Genomic DNA, 12,233 nt, shown 5'->3' with positions numbered 1-12,233 from the left:
TTAAAGGCAGCATGCACTGGATTTTACCACATATTAGACAGGTGGGTTCAGGCAAGTTTTCTAATATCTCAGAGCCACAGTCTCATCTTCTCATCTGTAAAATTAGTCTAATAATAATAATTACTTTTTGAGTGGTTGTGAGCATTGGGTACTAATGCATGTAAATTCTTCACACAGTCTGACTACAGTAATGTACTTAATACGTATTATTAATATTGATTAGTGGGAATATGAGTATCAGTATTATCATTAGTATCATCACTATCAGTCCATTGCATACCTTTTTGGAAAAAGACCATCTGTAGAGGGCTTTCCTTAACTGTCCAAGTGTTTCAGCCACCTTAGGTGCTGAACGCCAAAAGCAGCAGGCCCAGTGACATTATTTTAGCTAAGAAAATTAAATGTAAATTCAGAACTGTACTTCCCAGTCCTGTGAATTATGCTTTCCCCTCATTCATCACATTTATAACAGATATTCATTATTAATAAATAATAGTAATTTAGAGTCCAGGTTTAAACAATCCCTATTTATCTTTATTTTCAAAAGTTTTTAGTTTCCTAGTTTTCCTCCCCATCCAAACTTCACTGGGAAGACTGGTGCCCTGCTATGATCTGATGTTGTGGCAGACATCTCTTTCCGTTCCACATCACTAGAGCTAGAGAGGAAAGAAACAGTGATACTCATTTTCTCAGCTTCCTTTTAACCTGTCACCCATCAGAAAATGCATGTCTGTCCCATAACCCTTGTCCCCAAATATCTATATTCACATATTGATTCTCTTTCTCATTCCCCTTCCCCAGGCTATTTACAATACATTGTTTTACCTCCTTTCTGCCTCTTCTGTTCTTTTTCCCTCAGTCGCTTTTGCAAGTTCCCTTCCCATCCTTATGAGAAATCTCTCCAAATTCGACTTCCTTCCTCACAAATGAAACAATATTTCTGGGATCCTTGTCTACATGAATAGGTCTACCCATTTTATCAAGCCAGTTATCTGGAGAGAGTCTTTGAATTCGTATACTTTGGGTTTTTTTTTGCAATACTGGAGATTAAACCGAGGGGCAATCTACCTACAACCTAAACCCCCAGCCCCTTTTTTTAATTTTTTATTTTGAAACAGTGTCTCATTAAATTGCTGAGGCTGGCCTCAAACCTGCGATCTTCCTGTCTTAGCCTCCCAAGTACTGGAATTACAAGCATGCGCCACCACACCCAGCTCTCTTCTTTTATTTTTTTTAAGGCAAAGTATTTTACATTTATTATTTTTAACAATTCTTTAATTGAACATAAATAGTAAACATTTACACTATATTTGGTGCCCTCTCCCCCCCGTCCCTGTTTTCTCTTCCCCCCTCCCACCAATGGTTGTCCAGGTTAACCATGTCTTATTCATAATTTTACACATGTTCAGGTGTAGACCCTCATTAATCAAGATCGGCCTTCCTCCTCTCCTATCTTACCATTCAAACTTAGCTAGTATTTCCACTCCAATATCTGGAGTCCCACTAGTATCCTTTGTGTTTCCTAGTTTGGGCATATTAGAGGAAACATATGTATCTTCTCCTTCTGTGCTTGGCTGATCTCACTTAACATAATATTCTCCAGGGCTTTCCATCTTCTTGCAAATGATATAATTTTGTTCTTCTTTATGGCTGAATAGAATTCCATTGTGTGTATTTCCCACAGTTTTGCTATCCATTCATCTGTTGATGGTGATCTGGGTTGGTTCCATATTTTGGCTATTAAAAATTGTGCTGCTATGAACATAGGTATGCATATGTTGCTGTATTTCTCTGAATTCAGCCCCTTTGGAAAGATACCCAGGAGTGGTATAGCTGGATCATATGGTGGATCTATTCCCACCTTTCTTAGGAATCTCCACACAGATCTCCATAGTGGCTGAACTTGTTTGCATTCCCACCAACAGTGTAAAAGAGTTCCTCTTTCCCCACATCCTTTCCAGCATTTGTTGTTATTTGATTTCTTTATGCTTGCCACTCTGACTGGGGTTAGATGGAATCTCAGTGTAGTTTTGATTTGCATTTCCCTGATGGCCAGTGATGAAGAACATCTTTTCATGTATCTATTGGCCCTTTGTATCTCTTCTTTTGTGAAGTGTCTATTTAGTTCATTTGCCCATTTCTTGATTGGGTTGTTTGTTTTGCTAGTGTAGAGTCTTTTGAGCTCTTTGTATATTCTGGATATTAGCCTCCTATCAGAATGGCGGCTGGTAAAGATCCTTTCCCATTCTGTAGGCTTCCTCTTTAGGTTATTGATCGTTTCCTTTGATGAGAAGAAACTTTTTAGTTTGATGTTATCCCACTTGTTTATTCTTGCTTTAATTTCCTGAGCTTTGGAGGTTTTGTTGAGAAAGTTACTGCCTGTGCCAATATGTTGTAGTGTTGAACCTATGTTCTCCTCAACTAACTTCATAGTCTCAGGTCTAATTTCTAAGTCTTTGATCCATCTGAGTTGATTCCTGTGTTTGGTGAGATATAGGAGTTTAGATTCATCTTTTTACAAATGGTTAGCCAGTTCTCCCAGCACCACTTGTTGAAAAGGCTGTCTTTTCTCCAGCGTATGTGTTTGGCCCCTTTGTCAAAGATTAATTGACTAAAGATGTGAGGGTTTGTTTCTGTATCTTCTATTCTAATCCACTGGTCAGTATATCTGTTTTTGTGCCAGTACCATGCTGTTTTTACTACTATTATTCTATAGTATAGTTTGAAGTCTGGGATTGTAATGCCTCCTGCATGTTTTTTATTATTTAGAATTGCTTTGGCTATTCTAGGTCTTTTCTTTCTCCATATGAAGTTCATGATTGATTTTTCTAGGTCTCTGAAGAATGTCACTGGTATTTTAATGGGAATTGCATTAAACCTATAGATCAGTTTTGGCAGAATGGCCATTTTGATGATATTTATTCTGCCTCTCCATGAGCACGGGAGATCTTTCCATCTTCCAAGGTCTTCTTCTATTTCTTTCTTTAATGTTTTATAGTTTTTGTTGTAGAGGTCTTTTACATCTTGGGTTAGGTTTATTCCTAGGTATTTTATTGGTTTTGAGGTTATAGTGAATGGAATTGTTGTTTTTGTTTCTTTCATTGTGGATTCGTTGTTGGCATAAAGAAAGGCCACTGATTTCTTTAGGTTGATTTTGTAACCTGCGACTTTGCTGAATTTGTCAATCAGTTCCAGAAGTCTTTTGGTTGAGTGCTTTGGGTCTTCCAGATAAAGGATCATGTCATCTGCAAATAAGGATAATTTTAATTCCTCTCTTCTTATGTGAATTCCTTTGATTTCCTTCTCTTGTCTGATTGCTGCAGCGAGAGTCTCAAGGACTATATTGAAAAGGAGTGATGATAGTGGGCATCCTTGTCTTGTTCCTGACTGTAGCGGAAATTCTTGCAGTTTTTCCCCATTCATTATAATGTTGGCTTTGGGTTTGCAGTATATTGCCTTAATGATGTTGAAGTACTTTCCTTCTATCCCAATTTTTTGCAGTGTTTTTAACATAAATGGGTGTTGGATTTTGTCAAATGCTTTTTCAGCATCTATTGCTATGATGATGTGGTTTTTGTTCTTGGTTCTATTTATGTGGTGAATAACATGTATTGATTTGCATATGTTGAACCAGCCTTGTTTTTCTGGGATGAAACCAACTTGGTTGTGATGTATTATTCTCTTGATATAGTTTTGAATGTGTATAGCTAATATTTTGTTTAGAATTTTTGCATCTATGTTCATTAAGGATATTGGTCTGTAGTTTTCCTTTCTTGAGGTGTCTTTGTTTGGTTTGGGGATTAATGTGATACCGGCCTCATAGAAGGAATTTGGAAGAGTTCCATCTCTTTCAATTTCCCAGAACATGTTGTGAAGTATTGGTATTAGTTGCTCACTGAAGGTTTTGTAGAATTCAGCTGGGAACCCATCTGGGCCTGGGCTTTTCTTTGGTGGAAGAATTTTTATTGCCGTTTCTATTTCTTTGGTTGTTATTGGTTGGTTTAGGCTTGCTATGTCCTCTTGGCTGAGTGTAGGAAGGTTAACTGTGCTTAGAAATCTATCAATTTCTTCCAGGTTTTCAAGTCTATTGGAGTATAAATTTTTAAAGAAGTTTCTGATAATCTTTTGAATTTCTTCACTATGTGTGGTGATATCTCCTTTTTCATTTCTAATTTTGATAATTTGAGTTGATTCTCTTTTTCTTTTGGTTAGGTTGCCCAGGGGTTTATCAATTCTATTAATCTTTTCAAAGAACCAACTTTTTGTTTTATTGATCCTTTGCTGGGTTTGGGAATAGACTGTTGCAGAATTTCTATATCCTTAAGTTGTGTCATTAGGTTCTTTACTTGGTGGTTCTCCGTCCTTTTTATATGGGCACTCAATGCAATAAACTTTCCTCTTAGTACTGCCTTCATGGTGTCCCATAGATTTTGGTAGGTTGTGTCTCTGTTTTTGTTTGATTCCATAAATTTATTTATTTCTTCCCTAATTTCTGCTCTTACCCATTCGTCATTCAATAGTGTATCATTCATTCTCCATGAATTTGAATACTTTCTTTCGAGTTTCCTGTTGTTGATTTCTACTTTTATTCCGTTGTGGTCTGAAAAGATGCAAGGAATTATATCACATGTTTTGAATTTGCTGGTATTTTCTTTGTGTCCCAGGATGTGATCTATTTTGGAGAAGGTTCCATGGGCTGCTGAGAAGAAAGTGTATTCTGCAGTTCCTGGTTGAAATAATCTGAAAATGTCTATTAGGTCCATTTGGTTTATGGTTTCCTTTAGTTCTTGAGCATCTTTACTCATCTTTTGCCTTGAAGATTGATCCAGTGGTGTGAGATGCATATTAAAGTCTCCCAGAATTATTGTATTTGGGTCTACTTGGGATCTTATGTCCAGAAGGGTTTGTTTTACAAATGTAGTTGCCCCTACATTTGGGGCATAAATATTTACTATCATTATATCTTCTTGGTGTATTGTTCCTTTTAATAAAAGGAAGTGCCCTGATTTGTCTCTTTTGATGTGGTTTAGTTTAAAGTCTGTTTTGTTGGATATCAGGGTTGCTACCCCTGCTCTTTTTTGGTCACTGGTGGCATGGTATATCTTTTTCCATCCTTTCACCTTCAGCCTGTGAATGTCTTTGGCTGTGAGGTGAGTTTCTTGCAGACAGCATATATTTGGATTATGTTTCCTAATACACATTGCCAGTCTATGTCTTTTGATTGGTGAGTTAAGTCCTTTGACATTAAGAGATATTATTGAAATATGATTTTTGTTTTCTGCCATTTTGTGTTCTGTCTACTCTTGGGTGGTTTGGTCTTTCTTCTTTACTTAAATGGCCCACTTATTAACTTCCTCTCTTCTCTGATTCTGAAGTCTGCATCTTTTTTCTTCCTTATGGTTTATTTCTTTAAGAATTTTCTCTAGTGTTGGCTTTGAGTTCATGAATTTTTTGAGATTCTGTTTATCCTGAAAGACTTTGGTTTCACCATTGATCTTGAATAGTAGTTTTGCTGGATAGATGGGCCTTGGTTGGAAGTTATTTTCTTCCAGGGTCTGAATCACGTCGTACCAGTCTCTCCTAGCATTCCTGACCTGGGTTGTATAGTCTGGGGTGATACTTATTGTTTTGCCTCTATATGTCACCCATCCTTTTGTTCTCACTGCTTTTAAGATTCCTTCCTTAGCTTCTATGTTGGTCAATTTGGTTATTATGTGGTGTGGAGTGGTCTTTCTTTGGTCCTGTCTCAGTGGAGTTCTGTATGCCTCCTGGACTTGAAGGTTCAAGTCTCTTTTCATATTTGGAAAATTCTCTGAGATTATTTCCTTGAAGATATTACAGATACCCTTGGTCTGTACCTCTATCCCTTCCTCAATGCCTATATTCTGTAAGTTAGGATGCTTCATATTATCCCATATTTGCTGGATGTTTAGGTTTTGTTGCTGTAAAGATTTCTGTATATCGCTGACTGTGTTTTCGGTTTGGGATGTACTGTCATCTAATATTGATATTCTGTTTGACATTTCATCTAATCTTCCAGAATTTCTTTCTATTGCTGTCTTCATTTCACTTATTACTTCTTTCATTTCATTCCAGACTTCTTTCTGATTCTTTTTTAGTGTTTCTAATTCACCTTTAACCTCCTCTATACTTGTTTTAAATCCTTTCATCATATTGTACATCAAGATTCTGAACTCCCCTTCTTGCATTTCTAGTAGGTCAGTATTCGTGATTTCTGCTGTCTCTTCATAATTCCTGGTTCTCATATTTATAGCGTTCTCTGTCCTGTTTTTCTGATTTCTACCCATCATTTGTGAGTATTATGCTTAGTCTAATCTTAATATTAGGAGATTAGGGGTATAGGCAAGTCAGCAGAGCCTTTCCAGTGTTGAGGGTGAGTGATGTGGGAGGAGCTGGGGTGATTGGTAAAGGAGTCGGATTAGGTAGAGGACATGTTTAGATTGAGAAAGACTTTAAGTATGATAAGGTAGTATCTTGCTAGGAATGAGAGAGAGTTAACTAGTAGGACTCTTGTCGTTAGTAGAGTAATTATAGATATAAGAAATACTTTGAGTATTAAACCAGGAGGTATATTATGGGGAAAAGTTTTGGGGGGAAAAGTATGTAGGTTAGTGTGGGAAGGTTTGTAAATAGGGGTGATGGAAGGAGCAGACAAACATAAAAAAAAATCCACACAAGATACCAAGACTATTGTGTAATCCAAGAAAAAGAAAGGAAAAACCAATCAAAGGAGGAGAACGAAAAAAGGAGGGAAAAAGGAAGAAAGAGGATAAAAGAACTAGAATAAAATAGAAGGAACTAGCCACTGTATGAAATCAGAAAATAAGGTAAACTATTATATATATATCTCTCAAGTTAAAGTAAAAGAAGTGTGGGTTAAGAGAAAAAAAATAAAACAGCAATAACCATATCAAAACAAAAGCACTATAAAAGCAAAATAAAACAAAACATCCACATTAAAAGTAAAACAAACAGTCCTACTTATTTACGAATATGGGGTCAGGTCCATATAATATGTGCATATCTGATTGCTTTGGTAACTTTCAGAATATAATCCAATGTCTCTTAGTTTTCTTTGTACTCTATTTTTATCTTCTTAGGTCACTCTGGGTGTTTGGACACCTTTCTCTCCTTTAACTGCTTTAGGTTTATGTGTCCAGATGTCTGGTTTCACTGTTATTTGATTTGATTCTGTACAATTCACAGGTTCTGCGAAATTCCAACCTGTAGTCAGCACCTCTGCACTCACCACCCTAGACTCCTGCCTGTGCTTCCTTACAGCAAGGGTGGAGGATGACTAAAGTATAATTGGAACCTCCCCCTGAGGTCCTGTGCAGATATTGTGGCCCGATGGATTTTCCTGTGTCTCTGGAAATTCCAGATGGGCTAGCCAGTGTGGTCCCAAGATGTACCCTGGGCAAAGGGATGTCGGTTCCTGGATGCCCACACTTACTGCCAGAGCTCTGCCTATTCCAAGAGCGCAGGCTGGGTGCGCTGCTATTACTGGACCCAGGTGTGAGTGGATTCAGCTGCCTATTGCTGCTGGTATGCTCTTCCAAGGTGTATTGAGCTGTGTTCTCGCTTAGAACTAAGCGTCTGGCTACCAGGCAGGTGGGAACACCCAGCGGTGGGCCAGGGGTGCAGGATAGGTGCTCACGGGTTCAGGTGCACAGGCAGTGCGCGGTGGCCAGCAATGGTCTCTGCCTCCTGTGAGACGTAGAAGCTGGGGGTGCCCCAAGGAGATTTCCAGGGCATACAGGGCTTTTGCAGCCTGAAAGGCAGGCTCTGGCAAGGTGGTGGGGGCTAGACACACATGCAAGCTCCGATTTAGGGGTGGCAGTGGCACAGACACTGACTACTAGCAGGGGACCGTGGCTCAGACAAGGTGCACGAGGAGAGTGCTGTGTTCTGAGGCTTGGGCCAGTGCTGGGGGGTTGGGGCTGCGGCTCATGCTGGGACCCATACTTTCCCTGGGCGGACTCAGGTACCTGGCGTCCTTGGTTCAGGCTTCCGTGGAGGTCTCTTAGCTGTTGTGATCCAGTCGCTGGTGACACACAGAATTCTGATGTGGGTGCTGCTCGCTGCTTAAGATGAGGTCCTAAGTCCGTTTTCAGTCCCGGATTATCTTGCCGTGGCAAGCAGCCCACCGATGGGCGTTCCGATTGTATCTGCAGCAGGTCCGGTGTCCGATCTTTGTTCTTCTTCTTCTTCTTCAATTTCAGGGTTCTGCCGAGGTACCTGGATCTGTTTTGGTTCCTGGTATGTATTTATTTTGTTGATTAAGACACTGCTTTCTAAGTATTTGAACTTTATTTGCTTCAGCTACTGAGAAGTGCTGTGTCCCTCAGTCGCCATTTTGAAAGAAAGAAAAAAAAAAACAGCTCTCTTATTTTAAATAAAAAATGTACTCCCCCTAAACACAAAAGAAATTACTAAGTTCTGTGGACATTCACCATCCTTTTATTTATTAAAATGATGCTTCTCTGTTTCTAATACACTGGCATAGGCCAACTTATCTCTTATCTGAATCATTGTAATAGTTCCTTAATTTGTTTTTTTGTCATTGATCTAGTTACACAACCTTCAAATCTTCAAATTCATTCTGTATTGAATAACAAATCATCTTTATAGAACATGTGATTGCATCACAGCACTATTAAAAACCTATCAATGCTCCCTTTACTTCTCTACCTTATCTGTCATCACACCCAAGATCTATCCTCCAACCATATGGATGAATAATTCTCCAGGTTCCAACCTTTTTCTTTCTTCTCTCTCTCTCTCTCTCTCTCTCTCTCTCTCTGTCTCTCTCTCTCTCTCTCTCTCTCTCTCTGTCTCTCTCTCTCTCTCTGTCTCTCTCTCTGTCTCTCTCTCTCTCTCTCTCTCTCTGTCTCTGTCTCTGTCTCTCTTTCTCTCTCTCTCTCTCTCTCTCTCTCTCTCTCTCTCTCTCTCTCTCTCTCTTTGATGTTTTCTCTCCTTTACAAAACTCCTTTTTATACAGCATAACAAATAACATAAATAATGTCTCATTCTATGATTTTCAGTGGCAAAGTTTCTCACTGTGAAAACCTTCTCCCTGTAGCCAAGTTGGGATCTGGACACCTTCCTATATATTCATGACATGCCCTATGAGAGCATTCATCTATATTTTAATTACCAACTTACTTTTTGTGTTTTTCACTATATAATTATTCATGAATAACAGGGAAATAGAATTTTCCAGTATTATAATTGTTTCTGCTACACAAATAAAGGAACTGGGGAAGAGAGGAGGGAAAATCACAAAAGTAACTTAGTCAAGCCTCATAAGCAGGATGAAAGGAGAAATATTGTAACAACTTCACAGAATAGAATACCTCCAAAGAAATAATTTTTGATAGCTATGTGTGTTTTAGGCCTAGAAATTCATTGCTGCTTGGTTTACTTCATTACTGCTATGTTTTCATTTGATTTCCTGCTTATGTTTAATTGTCTGGTGACTTTAATCCCAGCAAATAAGTAGATTTTTAGTTGAATAAAGTTGAAATTTCAAGCATACCTGTAAACAACATTAAATGTCATTTTGTTTATGGAAAGTAGCATGAGCCTTTTCCCCTCACGTTATTTATATTCTTTCATGCATCGCTCAACACAATAGCACTGTCCAAATGCTGAACTAAATGTTCCAATTATCCCGTGCTTATGTCGCAAAAAGCACTAACTCCTACCTGTTAAGTTGCAATTATATCCTATTAGCATAAGTGTCTAACTTTGAATCACTGTTCTTTTTCCATCTCTAATTACAAAAATGGGGAGGGAAGTCACCTAACCCAAGGGAAAAAAGAAAAAAAAGAAAAAAGAAAAACCTGACAAGATAATTTGAATTCAGCCATCCTCCAGAAATTAAAACAGGCCTTCAAAAAGATGATCACTGATCCAAAGTAGTTTCTCCTATGTGATAGAGTGAAAATGATTTATTTCCAATAAGAACAATACAGATGATGATGATAATGATGATGGTATTGATAAAGACAAGAATAAGGATGATGATAGTTAACATTGTATAAGTTACAATAATATGTTGGGCAGATTGGTAAAGCTTTCAATTGATCAACTCACTTAATAATTATACCCAAAGATCGATATAATTATTATTACAATTATTTCCAGTTACAGATGAGGAAACAAAGATTTAAAATGACAACTAATGTACCACATGTCCAGAGGCTAGTGGAGTGAGTAGAAAAGAACTCAAATTCCAGGTATTTAATAAAAGACCATACACATAACCTCATGTTAAGGAAATCCTATCAAAATGGCCTTCATCCTCAGGACTTCCAATCGTCTACTTTAGTTTACTAAGTATATCTTACTTATTTTCTTTCTTCCTTTCTCTCTTTATTTTTGAATTATTATTGGTATTTTCTCACAGTTGGGGTACACTATGGGGCTTCAGTTCTAAGGCGGCTTCGAAAAGGAAATAAGCTGCTCTGCTCATTGTCTTTCCTATATTCAAAATTGAACTCCTCATTTTAAAAATCTAAACATAGTAAATTATTTTCAAAATTACTTTATTAGATACTGTTTTTAACATGATAATCATAAAGCAACCTTAAAAACTTAAGTACTTTTGTATAATTTATTTTACATACAAATTCTTAATTTTTATGGCAAACAATATTTTTCTATCAGTCTTCTCTAAATTATGGAACCTTTCTGTGCCTCCATATTCTGATGTGTAAAATACAGTAGTCATGTTATCAAACACATTGGGTTATTATAAGATTTAACAGATAAAACTTAAGCAAAGTATTTAGCACAGTGACCAAGATATAATAGACACTTGAAATAGGCCAATCCTAATCCTATTAGACCTTAATGATTACAAACTCCTTTTATAATTTTTCCTATATGGACCTAGACATTTCATAAGGCACATTCAAAGCCAGAGAGGATAATTGCCTATAATTGCTTTGGATAGCTTATTTTATATTTCAACACGCCACATCTAAATTATTCCGCTAGAAGATTTATAAGTATAAAGAAAAGGTAAGTCAACCTTTGCTTCCCTAGTTCCTAATTACTTGTAAAATTCTATTTCTTCTGCCTACCTTGTTTATTTACCTGTGTAACAGAAAGGAAAGCCACATGTAGATACATTTCTACAATACCATTCATCCTGTGGCAATTTTACAAAATGAATTCTCGACTCAGTTCTTCCTTTTTGCACAACAGATATTTTTGCAATAAGGCCAAAAGGGCTAGTGAATATCTGTTACTTAATGTGCATATTGTATGCACACACATACAAACACAATAAAATATATAATAACAATTTTTGCTTTTCTTGCTGATGCTTGCATAAGCCATAATGTGTCACAGCTTCAGCATAACTGGGTTCAGGTTTTTACTATCAAAACAAAATTGTTAAAATGTCCATTGTACCCAAAGCAATCTACAGATTCAATGCAATCACCTTCAAAATACCATTGTCATTCTTTACAGGGCTGGAAAATATCCTAAAATTCTTACTTTTTTTTAAAATTACTACTCTTGACTTTGCTAGCTGCTACTTGGCTTCCTTATTGGGATATTTTCACATTGATGTGCATAATTATAAAACATCAGAAGCCCTGAAAGAGACAATGGTTCTCATCTAAATTATTTTTGCAAGTGGGTTATGTCTCTATTCTGGAAAAGGCACTGCAAAAGAAAGTGACACATATATCACTATCAGACTGATGCAATAAAAGTTCATGTCCAATGCTCCATCATTCTCAGATCGTTTTGCTTGTAACATTGATTGGTCTAGCATTGTTTTATCTGAAATATTCACAAGAGGGGCCAGGTGTACCATTGGGTGCAGCATTTTAAGAAAATACTTTTATACCAATATAATGGTGCATTCTAGTCTCACATCATAATAGAGTTCATAATGAGAGTGATGTACATGCACACAGCACTTGGAGGGCTTCCCCGAGCTCCCTAATTTTCCACATGTCCTGCAGCTAGTAAAGTGGGTAGATAAGAACTCAGAGTGAAGGAAAATGGGAAGGGAGCCCATTACCTCATCCTTCCATTTACAGGGTATTGAGGTTGACATTGGTATTCGCATATGTTCATAATATCCAGAGAAGTGTTTTCTTCATTGGCCCTCCCTTTCTGCCCCTTCCTCTAGACCACCTACCTGCCTCCATTGGAGTTTCTCTTCCATTATCTTATGTCCCACTGGA

Source organism: Muscardinus avellanarius (genome assembly GCF_963383645.1).
Source record: "Muscardinus avellanarius genome assembly, chromosome: 4".
NCBI lineage: Eukaryota > Metazoa > Chordata > Mammalia > Rodentia > Gliridae > Muscardinus > Muscardinus avellanarius.
Note: the sequence above shows the minus strand (reverse complement) of the source record.